This window comes from Schistocerca piceifrons, chromosome 2 (assembly GCF_021461385.2).
Source record: "Schistocerca piceifrons isolate TAMUIC-IGC-003096 chromosome 2, iqSchPice1.1, whole genome shotgun sequence".
Taxonomy (NCBI): Eukaryota; Metazoa; Arthropoda; class Insecta; order Orthoptera; family Acrididae; genus Schistocerca; species Schistocerca piceifrons.
The window spans coordinates 1,037,060,498-1,037,079,793 of NC_060139.1; the positions used below are offsets into that span (position 1 = coordinate 1,037,060,498).

At 42.6% G+C, this 19,296-nt stretch overlaps 1 non-coding gene across 1 annotated transcript; it reads right to left on the reverse strand.

Moving 5' to 3' along the window:
• Positions 1 to 15,935: 15,935 nt before the first annotated feature.
• Positions 15,936 to 16,008, reverse strand: Trnar-acg. The gene has a single exon. It is a non-coding gene; the product is annotated as a tRNA-Arg (tRNA).
• Between the last annotated feature and the right edge of the window lie 3,288 nt (positions 16,009 to 19,296).

The following is a 19,296-nucleotide window of genomic DNA, read 5'->3' on the forward strand; positions in this document are numbered from 1 at the left end:
CTGGCAAAAGCGCTATTGCGAGCGCGCGCGCGCCCGTTTAAGTGCCCTTAAGCCGTCGGCACACGGACCGTGCTCTCGAACGTTAACGTTGAGCTTGCCGAGTTCAGCGTGCTGCTGAACGCTCAGGAACGATGCGACTTGTGCATACGGTACGTGGGCCCCAGCGTGATATACGCGATCGCAACGCACTCCAGCGGCAGTTTGAGTAATGTTTCTAGTTCGTAAATCACACTGTTTACTCAACGGGTGCGCGTAAAAATCCCACGTTAGCTCTATTAAAACGCACATTTCCTCCATCGTCCACGAAAAGGAAACTATCATGTCAAATCAGTAAGGACACAGGCTTATAAAAGTTCCGTCACAAACAGTGTGGTACAAAGTTGGAATACTTCTCCGCGTAAGATAAACATTATTCCATTATTCCCACATTTTAGTAAAACCCCAAGGTCAGTCTTACTTGATCACTGTTCCTACCCAGTAGCAGAATCTTTGAAACATATGAATTACGAAGCGTAAAACAAAAAGGAGCAAAATATCTTTATACAAGTAGCGTAAGCTGTCCTGTAGGTTAAGCCAATCGAACAAAGTCACCCCTCAAAAAAAGGTGAACTTATATTTACATAACATCAAATATTATACCATATACTTATATTAAACTAATAATAAAGTATCAGAACCTAATGAAAACGCGAATGTTATGAAAAAAAATTTGGAACTGTTAAGACGCGAACCACCGCCATAACAAAGACTCATTACTTTTTTTTTTTTTTTTTTTTTTTAATCTCATTTTGTTCGCTTTCGTTAGTTGCATCTGCTCAGGGCGGGCGTCGTGACATCCGTTTTAGGTTCGTTGTTGATCTATTAACTCACTTGTTTTATTACAGAGGGCAACTAACTCTCTGACCGAACACGCTTTTTTTTTTTTTTTTTTTTTTTTTTTTTTTTTTTTTTTTTTTTTCTAAAGATCCACGAAAACTTCAGTCCTGGTGTAGAGAAGAAAACATACATAAAAGCGGCAAATCCTGAAACAGTATAAAAGAAAATAGCTCACACAGGTGACCTTAGCCAACACCTTCTCTTTCAAATGTCAGGCGAAGCATATTTGCAAAATCATCACGCAATCCTGGCAATCGCAAGCGCTGCCAGTAAGCAGTAAGCATGTACTGCCGAAACGCTAGGTGTCCATGCTCTTCATGACAACTGATGACAAAATGTACGAAATGACCAATCAACCACATGACTGTATTGAGCTTCGTTCGCGGAAAAAAGGAAGTATCGGGCCGGACGATGATGTCAATAGTATAAGCAGATTCAGCAGACCTAGTGACAAAAGCAAGTTGTTTCCTGAGCCAACGCCAATTAGCAAGGTGCCCACAGCAGGTGAATCGATGTTCAAGGGTATCCAGGAGACCACACCGAGTACAGGTGTCCGTGTCAGAAAGACCAATACGGTGCAGTCGTACATTGGTGGGAACCAAATTATTTATTACCCTATACCACGTGGACGCCACGGCCATAGAGTGGATCGGCAGACTAACGTTCTTCCAGACGTTCCTCCAGGACACAGATGGAGACGCCAGTTCTATTGGATTGGGACTGGCCAGCCCCTCCCAGCGGGCAATCAAGCCCTTGGTCGTTGGCACCGGTCGCCGCAAGAAGACGTCACCGAGGTAACTCACCGCAATGTAAAATTCCCGAATGTGTTTCAACTTAAAATTTAGGCGTCCGACATCGACAGGTGGAGCAAGGCTCGCCGGACGCACAACAGTAAATAGCCTGGATGTAATTGAAGTCACTTCTTGCGTAACAATTAGAGTCGTTCGGCGGACGTACAAAGCAGACGCCTTGCGAGTAATGTCAGAGAGGCCCAAGCCTCCGGAGATACGCGGTTTCGTCATAACCTCGTAACGTAACTTGAATAGATGGCCCTTCCATATAAACCTGCTAGACAATTGGCGCAACCTTTTCGCCACCATCAGGGGAAGTGGGAACAGCTGAGCAACATAATAAGCTTTACATAGAACGTAGGTGTCTAAAATTCTGACTTTTTGCAAAATGGTAGCAGAACGCTGCTCATGGACCATCAGAGCCCCCTGTATCTTCTCGGTGACAGATTTCCAATTGAGAGCCGCCATTTTTAGAGGACACCGATCAATGATAATCCCCAAGGACGTATGGCGATCGACAAAAGTGGCCCAAGGAACGTCAGCATCGCGAAATCCTCGAATATCAAGGAACTTACATTTACTCTGATTGAGACGCGCTCCAGAGACACGACAGTATGCATCAACTGCCCCTTTCAACAACGGGATATCATCACGTTGACGGAGGAGAACAACGACATCATCCGCATATGCCTTAACAGAGAGCTTCCCACCAGAGAGGGACATACCCTGAAGCTTGAGAGCAATAGTCCGAAGCAGCGGTTCCAGGGACAATACGAATAAAGACATAGAGAGCGGACTACCCTGAGGCACTCCGCGGCGGATAGCAATGGGCGGCGTCAGCTGCCCATTGCCTGACACCCGAGCTGTTATTCCCCTATACAAATTGCCAAGAACACCACGTGATGAAGCGTTAAAACCTATTGTACCTAAAACACGATCTAAAAACACATGACTGACGTGATCAAAAGCCTTATAAAAATCAAGGAAGGCAAAGGCACAATGTACGTTTGTAACCGCCGCAACCGAGACAACATCCCGATATTAGGCTACTGGTGTCAGAATAGATCGATCATGAAAACAACATTGATGTGCACCAATCACACCCCGAAGCAGAGAAGATAATCGGCTATTGAGCGCTCTAGCAGCTGTTTTGTAGTCAAAGTTCAGCAATGTGAGCGGACGAAGATTGGCAGCAGATAAACGACCAGAGGACTTTGGAATTAAAACAATTTTCCCTACTTTAAAATCGGCAGGCACATCCATCCCCCTGACAATCTCGTTTAAAATCTGCGTAAAAATGCCACCCAAAAGAGGCCAAAAACGGAGGTAAAATTCTTTAGGCAGGCCGTCTGGACCCGGCGATTTACTGGACGGAGAGCGAGCAATAAAATCGAAAACATCATCTACCTGGAACTCCCGGAGAAATTCGCCGTTCGCGTCAGGCGCGATCGTCGCAGTTAGAGCCCCAAGGACATCAGCCGAAAGAGACTCACCAGAACCATCGGCAGAATATAGACTAGTGTAATACTGGTGAAGAGCACGAACCATTTCCTCCTGTGCAATAAGCTGTCGTCCATCATCCACCGTAAGAGAAGAGATGAAGGAGCGACGACGACGAGTCTGATGCCGTAGCAGGTGGTACAAGGATGTCAGTTCACCTTCAACAAGAGAGTGAGGTTTCGACTTAACCCGCAGACCATCCATCTGTCGTCGTTTAAGGCTCAAGAGCTTAGCTTTAATACGACGAACATCATGGATCCGCAGAGGAGAGATACCCGCCGCGTCATATAGTTCACGCAGGACAGAGTAGTAATATTCATACGTGTTCTTAAAATCACGCGCCCTTGCAGCACAGTAAAAAATCAAAGTCTGACGAATCTTGGGCTTGGCAAACGCAGTCCACCAAACCAGCAAGGAGGGGTACCGCGGGACAGAGCGAAGACATCGCTCCCACACGCCACTTATAACCTCATCCATAGCACTGTCGGCAAGGTGGGAAACATTTAACATCCACTGGGAACGATAAAGTTTTGCAGGTTGGTGACTAAGATTTACAGTTGCAGTAAAAGCACAATGGTCAGAAAAACTAGTAGGAATAACATCGACAGAAAGAATTTTATCACATAAAAAATGAGATAAATAGAATCTGTCGAGTCTACTGCATGAGGACGCGGTAAAAAACGTATATTTCACCAGGGTTGGATATTTGTGTTCCCAAACATCACGCAGATGCATCGTACGAACTAAGTCATGTAAATCACGGCAATAATTAAAATTGGGGGACTGGTCTTCAGGGCGTAAAACACAATTAAAATCGCCTCCGAGCAGGAGACTCCGAGGACTCTGGCGCAAAAGATAAATAAGCTCTTCTTTATAAAAGCGCGAACGAGAGACAGTGTGACCCGAACCAGAGGGGGCATACAAAACAACGAGGCGGAGATCAAAGAGACGACAACCAATCCCACGGCCAGAGTCAAGGAATTCAATGTCAGTAATAGGAATGCCCTCTCGAAAGAAAAGAGCAGTTCCTGTTGAATATTCCGGCGCGACATTAAAAACAGTTTGAAATCCAGGTAGAGAGAGATCAGAAAACAACACTTCCTGCAAAAACACTACGTCCGCACAGGCGTCGTAAATAAACTGCCTCAAAGAGGCAATGCGAACGTCGGACTCAATACGGTGAACATTTAAGGTAAGAAAGGTGTATGCTTGAACCATAGAGAGAAAAGCGAGAAAACAAATCACCTACACCGATGCACCAGCGTCACAGTCCATAGCAGGGGTGACGGAGGCATCCGAGGGAGGGGGACTGCTACCCCGTTCCGCGGATCCCTTACGTTTCGGTTTTTTACGAACAGCATTAACGTTCGGCTGAACGCGTAACTTGCGTCGGCTGACGGGCAAGGAAACTTCAGCCGCCGGTGACGTAGGAGGGTCAAGTTCTGTATCCGACACCACCCGCGCCGGTCCACATGCGGGATCCGGGGTCGCGGGGGAAACATCCGACAAAACGGAATGGTCAACACCTGCACTAGCTTCCGGCAAACATGGACTGCACGGAGGCGAAACGTGAGCAGGAAGGTCCGAGGCCGCAGAGTTGGAAGGAAGCGGAGCAGCTCCGCTGGCAGAGGTATGGGGCAGCGAAGCAGGAAGTTGTCGCGGCTCCACTTGTTGTGACATCGAAGTCGGTTCGGAAGACGGCGCCAACAGGCCCGACCGACGACCCGACTCGAGAGAAGCTGCGTCGGAGGCCGGAGGGGCGCCAGCAGCCGCCACCGGAACCGCTACCTCAGGAGCGCAGGGAGCAGCTACAGTACACAGTGGCTCGGAGGATGCCGGTCGCTCGGACTGGGGAATCTCAGGGAGATCCTCATCCGTACTATTTCCATCGTGTGGGCGACGCCTCTTATTATTCAAAAGTGGCACACCCACCTGAGGGACAGACGGAACAACATCAGATTTAGCACGCAAAGGAAGAAATTCTGTGTCAGGGGTGCGCAAAACCTGTGGCGGGGCGCTACTACCACTGGACTGTGCTACACCAAGAGCAGAACCACCTGCAACGAGGTCAGCGACCGTTAACTTGCGACGCTGTTCGAGAGAATTTTTTAAAACAAAAACTCTCCGCGGACAGTCGGTACGCACGTGACCACTTTCATTGCACAAAAAACAGGTGCCAACCTGACCACTATATGTTACATGGACACGATATCCACCGATCTGCAGGTGAGATGGAATATTCTGCTTAACGTGCATTTCGACTGAACGAATACCACTGTAACATTGCAGGCGATGTTGGCTTGACCAGCGTTCAAGGCGAATGCTCTTTACATCACCATACTTCTGTAGACCCTCCTTAAGATAGACATTATCCACCTCCGGTGGAAGGTTGTAAACACGAAAACTGGTGTACGTAATGGAAGCATTGGAAAGCAGCACGGTACTTACAGAATCATCCCGATGCCGAAAGAGAACTTGATGACCGTATTTAGAAAGAATTTTATCAACCTGAAGTGGGTCCATAAACTTAACAAAGAAAACATACAGTTCGGTATCAAAATAAGCAGTGTGCACCTGATCCGAATGAACACCAAAGGTATCTACCAACCAATCATGAATCTCAAGAGAACTAGGTTGCACATGGCGGGTTGACTTGTCAAAAGCAAAACTAACTGTAGCCTGACGAGGAATAACCTGGGACGACATTTTCAAAATATGCGGTCGAAACCGCTACACAAAAAACACTGAAATAAGGACAGAAAGTAACACAAGGTACGAAACAACGACGGAGAAACACTCACAGAAGTTGCAACACAACACGTAAACAAAAACGATAGTCCACTATACGTAACGCTACGGCGGAGCGGAAGACTAGGCACGTCCACACTGCACGGCGTCTAAAGCGGAACTTCGCTGAGCTACCGTGCCGGCTTTCTGGACAGAGACGCTACTCATTATGCTGAACCAACAACAGGCTGAATTATTTCAATCATATTGTGTTACCCCTTGCTAAAAACGTTTATCTTAGATAATTATCTTAATTGAAATTTAATTATAACATTGTACCAAGAACAATGCGTTTTGGGTTGATCTTCAGTGTGTCGCTGCCTTCAAATAGCCTACTCTCGTAATACGCTCGTTACAATAATTCTTTTGCCACGAATATAATGTTTCTCATTATTGTATTGGACCGAATCACACAGTTAACAACGGGTTTTCCAGTGATTCTAAATTTGCTGGTGCTCAGAAACGGCAAATATACGTATAGGCTTGAAATGAATGCCAGTATGGCGCCTCACAACTCTATAGTGAAGGGAGACGGCGTGCGTGTGACGTAGGTGGCGTTGTGCCATTTCATTGGTCAACGCTCAGACGCATGCTCAGAATATCTGACATGCCAGATATCGCTCTGCTCATCGGAAAGACTCCCGAAAGTGCTATTCCTATTCCACGCTATGACGTCAGAATCTCGGCACGCTCAACGCTCAACGTTCGCATGCACGGTCCGTGTGTCGACGGCTTTACCGTTTGCCACGGACGCTGTCAGCTGCGAGTTCCCCCTCCACCACCCAGCTAACATCGTTCGTTTGTTACCGAGATATATGGGCTCTGCCAAGAACTTGTGACGTCACCTTAGTCGGCTTGTCCGTCACACTTTGCGAACGCTCGATTTCGTCCACGGCCCACGGGAAATCTGTATCTAATTGGAAAGGTACTCTCTAAAGGTTTCAAACTTGTCGTGTGCTACCGAGAAGTTGCACGAATTTAAACGCGCAGTCAAGATTTATTACACTCATGTGAAACAGTTACTCGCTCCCAGCCGAAGACGGTTGCTGGCACTCGTAGACCTGCAGTGTCACGTGCTGTGACGTACGCCCTACGGCCTGTCGTGGGCCTCGGTTTGTTCCTGTTAACTTCGTGCCGAAAGTGTTGTCGAAGTCTCTTCGCCGTTCGTGGTAGCACAAATATCTGAGTAGGAATTAAGGTCCCGAAAACCAAAACCGGTTGAATCCCTTTATTGAAATGCAGTCCGCCCCAAAGTGTCTATTTTGTAACGGAATTTCATTGGCGTAGAAGTTGTACAATGAAGCGACAGTTTCAACTCCTTCGTGATCACTTTGGATGCTAAGGAATGGAAGGCTAAAGTTCTTGGGCGAAAACAAAAAAGAGAGAAGGAAGAAAGTTCATATAGATATATGTCACTTCCTGAAAATGTTATTATTATTATTATTATCATTATTATTAGTCGCAAAGCTCCCAGAGTGAAGACGCTAAGTAAAGATGGCTCATTTTCCGTTCTTCTTGTTCTTTTTTTTATTTGTCCACCAGTTTGCCGGCCGCTGTGACCGAGCGGTTCTAGCCGCTTTAGTCCGGAACCGCGCTGATGCTACGGTCGCAGGTTCGAGTCCTGCTTCGGGCATGGCTGTGTTTAATGTCCTTAGGTTAGTTAGGTTTAATTAGCTCTAAGTCTACGGGGCTGATGACCTCAGATGTTAAGCCCCATAGTGATTAGAGCAATCTGAATTTTTTGGCCACCAGTTTTTCATTGTTTGCGAGAATTTAGCTCTTATTTCTTCGTTCCCGGTTCTTCGGGCTTTAGCCTCTGGTTTAACCTCCCATTTTTCTACTTTTATTCTAAAATTGTTCCTTACGTCTATTTCTTCTTTGGTGATTTTGGCTAATTCCAAGTCTTTTATAACAGTTTGGATACATTCTCCTCCATTAGCGAGGGAATCTACACGTATTTTACTATTCTTTTTGTTAGTCTGTGTTCGGGACACCTCATTATGTGGCCGTAGAAATTGAGGCGTGTTTTCCTCATGTCTGTCTCTATGTTAGAATATTCTTCAATTTTGGAAGTTTTCTGTAGTCTATATCCATTCTCGGTCCATCTTGTTCCCAAAATTTTCCTAAGTATTTTGCTTTCTTCTTTCTTTAAATTTTCTATATCAGTTTTCCTGTTTAGTGCCAAGATTTCACTGGTATACAACATTGATGGTTTAATTACTTTTTTGTAGTGTCTAATTTTGGCATTTAAAGGTAAGCATTTTTTATTATTGAGTTTTCGCACTAATCCTAAATCTTTACGAGCTTTTTGTATTTTTTCTTGTTGTGCACAGAGATAGTTCCTCCTAGATATTTAAAGTGTGATACTCTGTTAATTTCTCCATATTTGGTTTGTGATTTGAAACTTTCTAAATGCGTTGTTGTAAACACTGCCTTTTCAAATGATATCTGCAGGCCGACTTTCTTTGCACATTCTTTATTTATTTTTACTTATTTTATTATTTATAAATTCATTATGTGGTTTTTGCTTTCAGTTTTTACCTCTTCCTTGTAATGCACTTAGAGAGAAGAACCATGTCTTCCACAACGACTGTGCATTGAGAGTGAGCCATGAAATAGTTCTTAAAGCAGCCAAAACATCAGCGATCGAGAGTTTGTTGCAGAATGTTTTGTTGCTGTCGCAACAATTTGGTGTCCAGCGAATCTTCCGATTTTCGAAACAGTTTCTCTTGTAGCTATTAGGTCTTGTATTTCTAACTGACCGTACAAAGAAGCTGAATGTCTTGAGTACAACTTTGCCGGTAGACATAAATTAATTGACGATGTTATTGACAGCGGGTTTGGGTTTTAAAAGAAAATCCTGTTGCCCATTAAGTAACTTTAGAGCATCATTTGCACACCTCTAGAATATTGCAGCGCTTTTAAGTGAAACAAATCTTGAAAAGGAGATTGAGGAACATTTTGTTGAATTGTTATGGCGCTACAGACATTGTTACAAAACTTTCATAGCAGCTTTAGTGATTTAAATCGATTTGAACTTGCTTTTGTGTTTTTGCAACTCCTTTCGCAGTGGATGTGCAAGGTTTGCCTCGTGAAGTTCAGTTGGAGCTGACTGATTTACAGCGTACTCGTGTGCTCGCGGAGAGGTTACGAAAATATTTTAGAAGAACTTTTCTCGAGAACAATTCTCTGCAGTTGTTTCGAACAACTGCTCAAGTCTGCAGTATGATTGCGACCACATATTTGTGTGACGTGTTTTTTTTTCAGCAATGCAGTTAACAAAATCGAGTATTAAGCATGGTTTCAGTGACGTTTACACAGAGGCAACAAAATTCGTGGAATAGCGATATGCACATAATCAGATGGCGGAAATATCGCGTACATAGGGTATAACATGGCAGTGCACTGGCAGTCCTGTTATTTGTACTGAGATACTGAGATGATTTACGTAAAAAGGTTCCAACGTGATTGTGGCGGCACGATTGGAATTAACAGACTTTGAACGCGGAATGTTTGCTAAAGCTGGACGTAAGGGACATTCCATTGCGGAAATCATTTGGGAATTCAGTATCCCGCAATCCACAGTGTCAAGAGTGTGCCGAGCATACCACATTTCAGGGATTACCTCTTACCAGGGACAACGCAGTGATCGATGGCCTCCACTTAACGACCGAGAGCAGCAGCGTTTCTGTACAGTTGCCAGTGCTAACAGACAAGCAACACTACCTGCAGGAATCAATGTGGGACGTACGACGAACGTATCCATTAGGACAATCTGGCGAAGTTTGGCGTTAATGGGCTTTGACAGCAGACGACCAACGCGAGTGCCTTTGCTACCAGCACAACATCGCCTGCAGTGCCTCTCCTAGTGAAACGTCCCCTTAGAAAAATTGTACATGGCTGTGCTTAAACTGACACACAGTATTTTTAGCGCAACGCAATCTGACTTTCAAAAATCCCTACAAAAAAATGGCCCTGACTAACATTAGCCTATACCTTTCACAAATCACTTACCTCACAAAAATCTTAGTTACTCGAAGTACTGCTATACAGCAAGCGCCACTACTGCCAGCTAAGTAAAAGATTCAAACTACGGAAGGCACTAACTACTGATAGGCATAGTTAGCAAATGAAAGATTTTGATAGACAACAAATGATGTATTTACCTTCATAGTCATAATATATATAGCAGTTCATGACATCCAGTCTTACAAATTTCAAAACTCCGCCATCTCTCTCCCCACATCCACCACTGCTGGCGGCTCACCTCCAACAGCGCAACGCTATGCGCTGTTAACATCCAGCTGCCGCTGCCCAACACTGCAATGGCAGACAACAATGCAAACTAGCCACAGACTGCACACAGCACAGCCAGTGATTTTCATACAGAGCGCTACGTAACGTTGCCAATAAGAAAACATAAACAGCCTACTTACAAAGCCCCCATGCTACCCACAAAAAAGTTTTACAAATTGTTTTGGGCAGTGGCCAATAATGATTTGATAAAATTTTTCATAATTACAATAACAAAGATATCAAATGCACACACTTATTGATACGCAGGGTCGCCATATGAAACGTCCCCTTAGAAAAATTGTACATGACTGTGCTTAAACTGACACACAGTATTATTAGCGCAACGCAATCTGACTTTCAAAAATCCCTACAAAAAAATGGCCCTGACTAACATTAGCCTATACCTTTCACAAATCACTTACCTCACAAAAATCTTGGTTACTCGAAGTACTGCTATACAGCGCGCGCCACTACTGCCAGCTAAATAAAAGATTCAAACTACGGAAGGCACTAACTACTGATAGGCATAGTTAGCAAATGAAAGATTTTGATAGAGAACAAATGATGTATTTACCTTAACAGTCATAATATATATAGCAGTTCATGACATCCAGTCTTACAAATTTCAAAACTCCGCCATCTCTCTCCCCACATCCACCACTGCTGGCGGCTCACCTCCAACAGCGCAACGCTATGCGCTGTTAACATCCAGCTGCCGCTGCCCAACACTGCAATGGCAGACAACAATGCAAACTAGCCACAGACTGCACACAGCACAGCCAGTGATTTTCATACAGAGCGCTACGTAACGTTGCCAATAAGAAAACATAAACAGCCTACTTACACTAGGTTCGTACTTTATCGGTTCGAACCCAGGCGACTGGAAAACAGTGGCCTCCCCAGAGGAGTCCTGATTTCAGTTGGTAAGAGATGGTGGTGGGGCAGACACCATGAAACCAAGGACCCAAGTTGTCAACAAGGCACTGTGCAAGCTGGCCATGGCTCCATAATGGTGTGGGCTGTGTTTACATGGAATGTTCGGCTACTTTGAGACTATTTGCAACCATCCTTTGGCTTCAACGACGGAATTCAAATGTTTTTTATTCCAGTCTTTGATCACAATATCAATTCTTTAGACGATGGCCGGTCATCGTCTAAAGAATTGATATTGTGATCAAATACTGGAATAAAAAACATTTGACAGTATTGGATCACTGTTTGTATACGCGACCATGTCGCAGTTGGTGAAACGATGAAATTGGTGTGGATGACAATGCTCCATGTCACAGGGCCACAACTGTTCGTGATTAGTTTGAAGAATGTTCTGGACAGATCGAGCTAATGATTTGACCACCCAAGTCGCCCAATATGAATCCCATCGAACACGTATGGTACATAATCCACAGGTTAGTTCGTGCACAAAATTCTGCACCTGGAACACTTTCGGAATTATCGACGGCTACAGAGGCAGCGTGGTTCGGACTTCCAACGACTTGATGAGCCCATGCACTACATCAGGCAGAAGAAGGCTCGACGCGATATTAGGAGGAAACCCCCATTTTTGTCACCACAGTGTCTATGACCGGAGCAATGCATTGTTTGACCAGTAATCTCACTCCACGCATTGAGATGCTAGTAAAATAAAAAGATTTAAGTACATTCATAGAGTGAGGGAAACAGATCCTCCCCTCTTTTTCATAAATAGTAGACCAGCTCTGAACTTGCTTCTCAGTAAGATGACATGCTTTAAGTTAATAGAACTTTAATTAAAAAAGCATGTCTTCTTTGCATATTACTTTATGTCTGTGTTGTATTTGCGACCAGGAAATTAAGTCGACGACAGTAGTATTTTACTCTCAATTTCTTGATCCCTGTATCCCCACCGCGCCCCCCTTACCCTTCACCCTGCCACCGTTTTCTACTGAACATGACGACAGAATTTGGAATGTTTCGTGCCGCTTGTATTTTATCTCTACCTATGCATTTCGCATTATGCAGTGAAAAGATTAATCTTTATTTGTTTCTTTGTTGCCATGCTGAGCCTCTATCGAACTGTATACGGTCAACCGCTTTTCTATCGTTTGCTGGTGTCATCTGAAGGTGTGTAGTTGCCTTTAGTTACATTCACACTCAGCAGCGAGTGGAAGACTAGGTACGAACTGGTGGCACAGGGAAAAATATCAAAAACAAAATTTCACTCACTGACGATCATAGGAAAACAACAATGCTGTTCCACTTCCTAATAATTGACATGCAAAGCCTTATGTGTCAAAATGGCTCTGAGCACTATGGGACTCAACATCTTAGGTCATAAGTCCCCTAGAACTTAGAACTACTTAAACCTAACTAACCTAAGGACATCACACACACCCATGCCCGAGGCAGGATTCGAACCTGCGACCGTAGCAGTCCCGCGGTTCCGGACTGCAGCGCCAGAACCGCTAGACCACCGCGGCCGGCCTTTATGTGTCGAGATGGCCCGTAACAACATGCGTACTAGCGTAATTGCTTTTCTTCATGCCACAGTTATAATAAGCTAGCTGTCGTTACTGTTACGATGGCTCTTTTGTAGAGAGTCCGCACAAAATACGGTGGCCGATGCGCAGCGCTAATTTGCGTCCAAAGCTTTGGGCGAATGCATTCGTTGGTTCCGAAGGTTTGCCACCTTTCGGCCGCTCAGCAGTGTCAGAAACGCGCAGCGCTAATTTGCGTCCAAAGCTTTGGGCGCGTGCATTCGTTTGTTCCGAAGGTTTGCCACCTTTCGGCCGCTCAGCAATGTCAGAAACGAGGCGCACAACCTTCAGTCTGTCTCAAACGATTTTGCAGCAACTATTCGGTAAAAGAAATAGTTTTTGCCTTACTTATGAAGTTATATGTCAGCTTCATGATGACGAGCCCATCAATTCGTTAATATGTGAATGTAGGCTTTCCTGGTGTATACTGCTGATGAAATCTTCTCGGACTTCCATCTGGGTAAGTGCGTCCAAAATCTGCGACGTTTCGGTGAGTGTCATTCTCATCATCTTCTGGCGATTTCATTAGCATTTCGTTGATGGTCACAGTTATTGTGATATATGCATTTAAATAAGAGACTGAGAATTTCGAAAACGTCTACTATACAAAATAGCGGTCGCTATGATTTGGTGCATAGTACATAATATAGTGCTGCGTTTGAAGTTAACATATGCGACTCTTCTTTGGACTGGGGTGAGGTCTGTATCTGTCACCAACCTCGAGAAAATTAATCTGATGTAGTATGCTCATTTGCGATCGCGTGCCAGCGATAAAAACAGAATTTAATATCCACAACATTGCTCATATTTCATAAACGATTTGCGATACCGAAAGGACATTTTGGGAAATAATGGCACACAAAGAGAAGAATATTTTCCCATGTATTACTATACAAAACATCTTTGTCTACCATGTTATCCCACTAACTACAGGCTTTTACGATGAAAGAATTTAATTTTGAAGCGCCATCGATAGATGGTTAAATGACAAATGCTGTAGGTTTTGGAACAGCGTAAGTGAAGGCATTTTACGCTTATTCTTGTAGCGAAGATGGGCTTCTTCAAAGGCTACTGACCTTACTTCTCCTCAGTTCTTCACTTAATAAACTGAATAAATTCTCTCGCAATTGCGTCTGCACAACATTTTAGTGAGGTGACATTGTGTAAACTCTGCTGTGTTTTGGCAACAGAAGCAAATTTTAATACAACAAATTGCTGCTTTTGTTGCAGAACTCCTTGCAGAATTTAAACAAAAACTTCCATCTATTTTTATAAGGTTACTTGTTAATTTACTTTCAACTGTTTCCTTAATACTACTACCCCAGTAGCTGGAAGTGCATGCCAGAATCTCTGTGTTGCTGTATTCCATAGGATGACAAGCACCAAGGACAATGTTCTGCAATAGTGAATTTGCTCGAGTGTTGTAAGCGTATGTACGCTTATGTTCAGTATACCTGTCCTTCACAGTCTTGATAGTCTAATTAATCACAACTGTAATAAGTTGTGTAGACACCGGCTCTATGCAAACCGAGATCATCTTTTACGGAACCTAAAAGGACCCTAATCTTACACAGTGGTCGAAAAATACATTTTACATAATATTTTTGCAAAATAAGACCAATCCTGATAGGGATGCCTCATGTATAAGGCGAAGACACCGTACACTTTTGTGCTACCACGGTATTATCATCACTCACCCAGTGCACATTTGGTCGATAGCGCATCACACATCGATCTTTCACTTAACCATCCTCACGTAAGGTTCGTTAATTCAGCACCAAACCTAACCTCAATCAATGGTAACGAATCGCACAGAGGAACGCGAGTAAGGAGAGAGACCACAGCAAAACTTACGGGAATATCAGTCATCCATCCGCAGTCCCTCCAACCGACGTAAGAAATCCAGAGTTCTTAATGTGTTGTTCACACCGACCTACAGTTGGTCTCAGCAGAGTAGCAAGCCATTTCGACAAACTTACTGGGTGTTCAGTAAACAGTACTATGCGCAGACACATGGAATTGAGTTGCGAAGCCCGTTGTCACCTATTATTACCAATTTGTTTATGAAAGACTTTGAGGAACGTGCCTTGGCGTCGACGGCTTTGAAACTTGTTTTTTTTTTTTCCAGATACGTAACGATACTTTTGTTTGGCTATATGGCACTGAGAATTTGAACGACTTTTTAGAACACCTGATTTCATTTACCCGAATATTTGTTTAGCGAGGAAGGTGGAAAAGGATGACTACTATCCCTTCCTTGATGTGTTGGTCAGGACGAAGGTTGATGGGATTTTGGGTCATGCCGTTTATAGGAAACGTACACACGCCGACTTGTATCTACAGGCTGATAGTTGCCACCATCCAGCTCAACGACGTCTCGGATCCCGGTAGTTTTGTCAGCAGAGTTAGCCCATCTTTAGGTCACTTTTCGTCAGATTGGGTAAGTGATAGGTAGGACAGACGTGTGTTGTGCGATAGACAAACTGTGCAATGAGTGAGTGCAGAAAATGCATTACGCAGGAAACAGCTCCAACAACATGGTTGTATTTTGCGAAAATGTTTTGTTAAATACGTTTTACAACCAAGGATTCTTTCAGGTTCTGCAAAGGATGATCTTGCTTTGGAAAAGGCGGGTGTCTACCGTGTTCATTGCAGCCGTGGCATGTCATATATTGATCAGGCAATAAGGCTGTCGAGGTTTGTTATTCATGCACGCTTGGCCCAAATGTGGAACACCGTTACCTGTGTGTTGCGCATAAAGAGAAACAATAACTGCGTCAATTATCACCGAGGGAACAAAAGACTTGTCGATCGCCATAGCAATAAAAATAGTAAAAATAGGTAAGATGATGATCAATGGCCTGTACGGTTCCTTAGCAGATCGGAAATGTTATGAGAATCGTTACAGATGTATTCATTTGAATCGGAGGCGCGACAGTACACACTTCTTTTTTTTTCGTTTGTTGTGTATATGCTGACGTCTCCTACTTAGCTACATGTGATAGCTACTCCAGTTGCAGTACGCTCGACACAGATGTGTTGTTTGTCCCATCTATTCGCCAATGGGCTGTACGACGCCAACGTTCTTCCTTGACTAGTGAAAGTGGCAAAGAAAAAAATATTACGACCCGTTCTTCCCTGACTAGTGAAAGTGGCAAAGAAAAAAATATTACGACCCTGCCAGGATTCGAACCTGGAATCTTCTGATCCGTAGTCAGACGCGTTATCCGTTGCGCCACAGGGCCCATGCACAGCAAGTGGGTCACACATTAGTATCTATACAGTAGTTACAATCATTATTAGTCTAATGTTTCATTGATGATGAGCATAATCACGTGCCAGTAACAACGTTCACTCATTGTTACGTCTGCCAATATGAAATATAAATCACAGATTAATCTTTGATCTTCCGAATAAATCAATATTTTGGGGTCAGACGGTGTACGATATTTACCCGTTGTTTTATACTTTTGATCACATCGGCGTATATTTTCATATAAAAATCAAAACTCACTTGACATTTTTCATTTCAACCACAATTACAGTACTCGTCACAAACTCGGTTTCAAACTTCCCTCTCATAATTTAAAACTTTACGCTCAAACACCATTGTACACGAGATTAAAAATTGACAAGAAAATAAATAACACAAATCAGTTAAATATGGAGTTTGACTCACTAAAAGGATTGTTATTTAATACACTAGCGAAAAATGTTATTATTCAACTGAAGAATTCATGCAACAGTTTGGCAATTTGAAAAGAAAAGAAACAATAAAGATTATGTATTGTCTAATAAATTGTTAACACATTGTATAAATTGTATTGCAACCTGCAAAATGCCCACAAGTTATCTATATGTTCTTGTTAAAACGTTCACGTCTAAAAATTAAGAAACGCCTGCTTAAATACCGGTACGTTAATTATTACAACATTTTTTTAAAGTAATGTGACGTCTCTCCAGTACAAAAACCTTTGATTTGTAACTGTGCGTTATGAGACGAATACATTACATTCTACACATTGTCCCATGTGGTATTGCTCACTACAATACAAGATTAAAACTACATTTACAATGCCGGTAGTCAGCTCTATAACAGGGTTTGGAACTACTAGTCAGTATCAAAGAAACAATGAAAGAATGACTCAGTTCACATGCAGGTACATGAATAATTTTCAGTTGAATAAAGTTTGAGTTGATATCCAATGCAATGGAAAGACTGTTTACTTATTAATGAGTGAGAATATTTAGCAACCGTTAACGAGGAAAACTGCTTCCACACGACACAGTTTTCGAGGTTGTAGCGATCCGCTACGTGCCGTGGTCACTGTCCGTTATTTACACTGGACACTACTAGGAAGAAAAGGAAAAACCCGTTTCTCTCATTTCGTTTTCCAATCCGAGCGATTTTTCATAATGCTACGTTTCTCACTCGAATTAAAAAAAAAATAAATAAAAGCATACATAAAGAGTCATAGTTTAGTTAGAATCTTTATACCGAAAGTTTACCATATAATTTTGGGTTCAACGCAGCGAATGTTTTTGAAATTACCTACAAGTCCTCATTGGTTATTGGAACATGAAACTTAATTTGTTCAGTTTGTACTTTTAACTAGCCATAACAATAGCTGCCTCAGTTTTGGTTCTAGCAAAATTAAAATTTTGCTCCGTATATTTTTTTTAACCAATTTAGGTGTTCAGTTAGAGGTTTCGAAACTGAGTTCGTGTCTAGCAGCGCGGTATGAAAATGTATCCTCTTTAGCAGCGCACTCCAGATTACTGTTGAAGCAGTAGCATTAATAGCATTCCTGTGTTTAGCTGTTTTCACGTAGACTTTAATACCATACTTTCTTTTGTGTGCAATAGAAAAAATTGTCCAGTATATGGTGTGCAACAAACACATTGTTACTATCATTTCAAAAATCTGTATTCGCGTTACAGGTTACTCTTGCCCAATGCTCGACGCTAAGACGAACAAAACGCATTCACACCATTAAACGTATTCAACACGATTTATTAATATCGCTATGAATAACTGCTTCTTCTTACTTTTATTTTTTCAAAAGGACAAAAAGTTGAGATTCATGCCCACAAAGGAATTTATGAGGTTGCTCTAGAGAAAGAAACGAAAGAAAAAAATACAAAACGTACGAAAAAAATACAAAATGATCAAAAACGAGTACACGAGCTACTTCACATCCGCAAGCAACATACAGCCAAGGTCGGCTGAGAGGCACGGCCATAGAGAATGTAGATACGAACTCGAGCAGACTGGGAAAAAAAACAACACTCACCAGTGACAAAATTCTCGAATCCCGGGCATTTCTGTAAACCCGAGCATCACTAAAAAACCAGGCCAGTCCGGGCTAATCCTCGACGTATGGTAGGCCCATTTAGACCCCTTGGTTGAACGAATGGAACAGGTCCTATCATGGCAAAACTTTCTTATAGCTAAACTGCAGAAACAACCGTATAGAACAACTCTGGAATCAAAAGCCTATAACGCAGAATTTATTATTTAACTGTACAAAATTTTACGACGCACCCTATGATTTAATAAACTGATAAGGCTAAAAGAAATGAAAAGCATTCACACCATTAACGTATTCAACACGATTTATTAATATCGCTATGAATAACTGCTTCTTCTTTCTTTATTTTACTTTTACAAAAGGACAAAAAGTTGATATTCATGACCACAAAGGAATTTATGAGGTTGCTTAGAAGAGAAAGAAGACCCAGCAGTCCTCTCCTTGAAAGTTAAGGGGAAAAAAAACTTAAAAAACTACTGTTTTAATTTTTTTGTGCTTAAAAAATACCAAAAAATTGCAAAAAATGTTTTTTATTTTAGACAAAAATGTTTTACAGTTCTTGAAATGTGTAGCATTCACAACCTTTTTCTGAGTAACTTCTTTTATGTAATTGTTAACACATAGCAACAGGCTCACAAATCTTTTGTTAACACAAATTTGACAAGCAAATACACTGAAATTAGAGTAATATTCTTTAAAACTGTAGTTCTTACCGTTTTAGAGCATCTCAAAGAATTTATTTATTTATCATCAATACACCTCTACGTGAGAACAATTTGAGCATGAAGAATATCGAGTCTATATTCAATTTCTTGCAAATTATGCCTATTAACCCTTCCTGCTAGATGAAAGGTTGTCTCATATGAGAATAAACCTCTTTCCAGGAAGCTGGCATCCATATCAATACGCTGCAGCCTATACGCAGCAAATTGTTGTTGGCATGGTTTGTCGTTCGGCGTCAGATGTTGCAAAATTTTCACTTTGTAAGCACACATACGAAGGCGATGGTGAACTATACGGTGCAATGTTGGTCGAGGTACATCAAGTTGCCTAGATGCTTGACGAATTGACATATGTGGGCTTCTGAGAAACGTCTGTCTGATGTCCTCCACTGTCTCTTCTGAAACTCCATAAGGTGCATCGGCAGAATGTTTCAGAACACTTCCTGTTGCCAGAAACTTCCTGTTCCGTTCCTTAATTGTTTTCACATCAAGTGGATTC